This window comes from Octopus bimaculoides, chromosome 18, assembly GCF_001194135.2.
Source record: "Octopus bimaculoides isolate UCB-OBI-ISO-001 chromosome 18, ASM119413v2, whole genome shotgun sequence".
Taxonomy (NCBI): domain Eukaryota; kingdom Metazoa; phylum Mollusca; class Cephalopoda; order Octopoda; family Octopodidae; genus Octopus; species Octopus bimaculoides.
In genome coordinates, this window is record NC_068998.1 from 40916018 (window position 1) to 40921009 (window position 4992).

The 4992-nt window shown below is 39.5% G+C and overlaps 1 protein-coding gene across 1 annotated transcript in view; it reads right to left on the reverse strand.

Annotated features, from left to right (window-relative positions):
* LOC106881986 (paired amphipathic helix protein Sin3a) overlaps positions 1 to 4992 on the reverse strand; it is a 162218-nt gene that overhangs the window by 154023 nt on the left and 3203 nt on the right. The gene's annotated exons all lie outside the window — the stretch shown is intronic.

A 4992-nucleotide genomic window follows, 5' to 3' on the forward strand; every position in this document is an offset into this window, starting at 1 on the left:
GACCAGAAAACACTTGCTCAAGACACTACACAGTGGGGCTATAAATCCAAGTTCACATGATTGGGAAGCTAACTTCTCGATTGTACAGATAGGAAATTTCAAAGTTTCACTGGGTATGTGGTTTATTAAAGCCATCATTATGAATAGGCAGCATAGCCAGCGGAATTTCGGTATCAAAAGAATTATAATAAACATTAAGGTAAAGGAAAAGACCCCCTTCGATCATGAATGACCATGGGATTGCACCTAGAAAGTTACCCTCCGAGGTACAAGTCCAGGCAAGGTGGCAAGGTTGTCTTATGGAAGACCAGCAGTCGCCCACGGTTGTGAAACTGACGCTCTAACTACTGAGCCATGCGCCTTCATTAAAACATTAAATCTCACAGAAGAAATAAAAGAGATATTAAAATGAACGACGAGACAGTAGTCCAAGGGAGATAACAACGTACTATCTTTAGAAATGACTTTTCATAAAGCTACCAGAGTTACTTCCCTTGGATCCATAACCCTATATTGATTTCGAAACATTAATTTGAGCGCGAATGGCTGCTTGGGTCAACGTCCTAACTAGGATATTGATAATTTTCTGATGTCAGCAGTAGAGCAATTTCTCTACAAATCAAGATACTAAACCTTGAAATGCTCCAGTCTACCTAGCTGTGAACAGGTGTAGATTGTTAATTGTGTTCGTTTTTTTAAGACGGTTAAGCAGTGAATATGCAAACGATGCGCCGCGAAAATATCTGTTTGTAACAAAGGCAGAAGACCAGAAATTTGGCGGGAGGGATTAATGCATTAAATATAGCCAAGTAGTGGAGTGACAGCCTACTTTAATCGTCACTGGAAGGTTGAACAGCAAGGTTAAACACGGCAGAATTTGAACTCAGAATGTTAACGAACCTCAATAATAATAATACTATTTTACTTGTTTCAGTCATTTGACTGCGGCCATGCTGGAGCACCGCCTTTAGTCGAGCAAATCGACCCCAGGACTTATTCTTTGGAAGCCTAGTACTTATTCTATCGGTGTCTTTTGCCGAACCGCTAAGTTACGGGGACGTAAACACACCAGCACCGGTTGTGAAGCGATTTGGGGGGGGGGACAAACACAGTCACACACATACATACATACATATATATATATATACATATATACGACGGGCTTCTTTCATTTTCCGTCTACCAAATCCACTCACAAGGCTTTGGTCGGCCCGAGGCTATAGTAGAAGACACTTGCCCAAGGTGCCACGCAGTGGGACTGAATTCAGAACCATGTGGTTGGTAAGCAAGCTACTTACCACACAGCCACTCCTGCACCTATATGATTATATTCTTGAGCGAGTTTAATATTTATGATGAATTTATTATCTTTGATGGGTGTGTAGTATGTACTTAGCACACCCACAATACATGACTCTATGTCATTGACACTAACAAACAGGGCAGACATTAACAGTCACTCCCTAAAACTAGATTGTATCCAGTTTAAACAAAGGTTAAACCGTAACCGACTCTCTGTTTATCTATTTCTCTCTTACAAATCATCATCATCATCTTTTAACATCTATTCACCATACTGGCATGGGTTGGTCAGTCGAACAGGAGCTGGCCGGCTGAAGAGCTGCTCAGGCTCCAGTTGTCTGTTTTGCCATGGTTTCTATGGCTAACACCAACCACTTCACAAAGTGGGTGCTTTGACATGGAACCAGTACAGGCATTTTTACATGGCACTGGGGCCTGCTAATCACATCGACCCCAGTGCTCAACTGGCACTTATTTCATCAACCATGGAAAGACAAAAGGCAGAGGTTAACCTCAGAGGCATTTGACCTCAGGACACAATGGGTCAGAAGAAATACTGCTAAGCATTTTGTCTTAAGTGCCAATGATTCTACCAGCTTGCCATTTAAAAATAATAATAATAATAATTAATTCGTTTTATTGGCCACAAGGGCTAATATCAATTAAAGACATATAAGGACAAAGACAGGACGAAGGTTACAAAAGGTTTTGTCCGAAAAGGTAGGAAAGTTCGTCTAAACAGAGGAAGAAAACGGAGAAAGATATAACGAATAAATAGATAAATAAATAAGTAGAACTCCCAAAGGGGGAGGCGCTTTGAAAAAGGAAAGGTTACACGTGGAAAAACCCATAAAACCACAGGAGCCTGGTCAGAAAAAATAAGAAAGGGGTATAGAGCCCTTTCTCCTTATAATAATAATAGGCAGCCATACTTAGATGTGATGAGCTGAAAATAAATTATTATTAAACAATTGAAGAAATAACTGAGATGTAGTCATTAAAAAATTAATAAAAATTACTTTCAGAAAGAGTATGGGAGAGAACTCTAATATTCCAGTTGATTAAATTAAACAGAGATATGCAGGAATGGGGGTGATGGGATGAGGATGAGAGTTTTGGTAGCTATGGCAACAATGCTGGACATATTTCAGTCTTATTAAGCCTCTTCAGAAGCTATTTCATCCCCAGCTCCACTCCAACATTTGCTGACACTCTGTAAGGTTCAAGGGAAATCCACAATGGTGTACTACACTTTCATCAGGGACAGGGCTTCTACTGTACTCAGACATCCCGGATCACATCAAGAAAAGGGCTGATGGCACTCCATCACAATTGAACTGAGTCTAACTTCTCTTTGGCCCACAGACAAGCTCTATCCACTGTTTTTTCAAAGCTGGCTGGCCCTGTACCCCTCCACCATTCATTTTCCCTAACTATGCCCAGTCCTTCTTTCCCACCCCAAATTAACCCTCGCCTCAACTGGAATCTCCTTTATGCTAATGCTCTTCCTGCAGGTATGGACCTGCAATAGTTTAAACAGTCTTGGACAGTCTGCAAGGGGCATTGGCTCAATGCCTTTATTCAAACCCAGTATGCACAATAAAAAAAAAAGGAAAGAAAAATACACTTGTGTGGCTGTGTGGCAAGAGGTTTGCTTCCCAGCCACATGCTTCTAGGTTCAGTCCCACTGCATGACACCTTGGACAAATGTCTTCTACTATAGCCTGTGGCCAAGCATCCTTCTTATATACACATACATACATATATATGTAGAGAGATATACAGTAATGCCTAATATATGAGTTAATTTGTTCCTGGAGACCACTTGTAAAGCAGAGCAATAATTTTGCATAGTAGCAATGTTATAAATCGAAATTTGTTCTCAGAAAAATATTTTACCTATAAAATTTATGATACTTGTAAATAAATGGCAATAAAACAACAGTAGAATGTAAAGAATATTTTATAGAAAGTAAAAAGAATATCAAGATCGTTTATAATAAAAAATATTACCATCATAATTGTTTTCTGAATCACTGTCACTTGCACTAGACTTGCACACACCATCACTTATAGATGTGATTGCCGATTCACAAGCACTTGTAGACAGACTTGCAGATTTCTTTTCAAAAAACAAGTCTAGAGTTGTTTGCTTAGAAGAAGCTTTTTTTCACTTTCTATAAATGTCTCAGTAACATGCAGAAGCATTGGTTATGGTAGTAGAAACTTTTGCACTACATTCAAAATGTGGATCTTGTTCTTGAGAAATAAAACTTGTAAACCCAGAGTCTTGTAAAGCGGGTCCTTGTAATGTGAGGTATTACTGTACTAATATTTTTGGGTGTACCTGTATGTATACAAATAGGTTGTTGCCAACGATGTTTGGCAGCTACACCTCCCACAATAAAGCACCAAGAAGTCCTCTTACCGACCAATAAACCTTACTGTTAACCAGCTGTATAAATTACAGTAACCTGCATTGAACTCTGAGGAAGGAGTGGTTGGCTTAAAGTTGGGGATTGAGGAGATCAGAGAGAGAGAGCAGGTCCTAGTAGCAGAGCTGCATGGTTACTCATACAAATGTTATTCAAAATTATTATCTGTTTATACTATATCCTGTTAATAAGCACTGAATGTTTAGTAGAATCTCTGTGAACATTCAATTTTGTTTGAGTACATTAAATAGGTTTTGGGTACACTATATGTTATTTGAATACACTAAATGTTATAAATTATCCATCACTCAGTATAGTTCCTATGAAATGACAAACTGACACCATTATGCCTCCACATCCATTTCACTACTGGTTCAACACTTCTCACTCCACTCCTGTGAGATGAACAAGGTCAAAGGTCATATTAGCAGGTTATATTTATAGGCACAGGTATGGCTGTGTAGTAGTTGGCTTGCTTCTCAAGCATATGATTTTGGGCTCAGTCCCACTACGTGGCATCTTGGGCAAGAAAGAAGCCTGTAATATATATATATATATATATATTTATATATATATGCTGGCATGGGTTGGATGGACGATATATATCTATGTGTGTATGTCTTTGTGCCTATGTCTGTCCCCGCTCCCCGCTATCATTACACAACTGGTGTTGATGAGTTCACGTCCCAGTAATGTAGCGGGTCGGCAACAGTGAGTAATAGAAAAAAGTACCAGACTTAACTAAACATAAGTACTGGGATTGATTCATTTGACTGAAAATTCTTCAAGGCAGTACTCCAGCATGGTTGGGGTTTTAATGACTGAAACAAGTAAAAGGTAGTGTAACAATAATCCTTTCTACTATAGCCGTAAGTCATGAAATTTTAAGGGGAGGGGCTGGCCGATTAAACTGACCCAAGTGCACAACTGGTACTTATTTCACTGATCCCGAAAGGATGAAAGGCAAAGCTGACCTTGGCAGAATAGGATCTCTGAACATAAAGACAAACAAAATGCTGCTAAGCATTTTGCCTGGCATGCTAATGACTTTTTTTTTTCTACTCTAGGCACAAGGCCCGAAATTTTTGGGGCGGGGGCCAGTCAATTAGATCGACCCCAGTATGCAACTGGTATCTAGTTTATCGACCCTGAAAGGATGAAAAGCAAAGTCGACCTTGGCAGAATATAAACTCAGAACGTAGAGACAGATGAAATACCGCTAAGCATTTCGCTTGGTGTGCTAACGTTTCTGGCA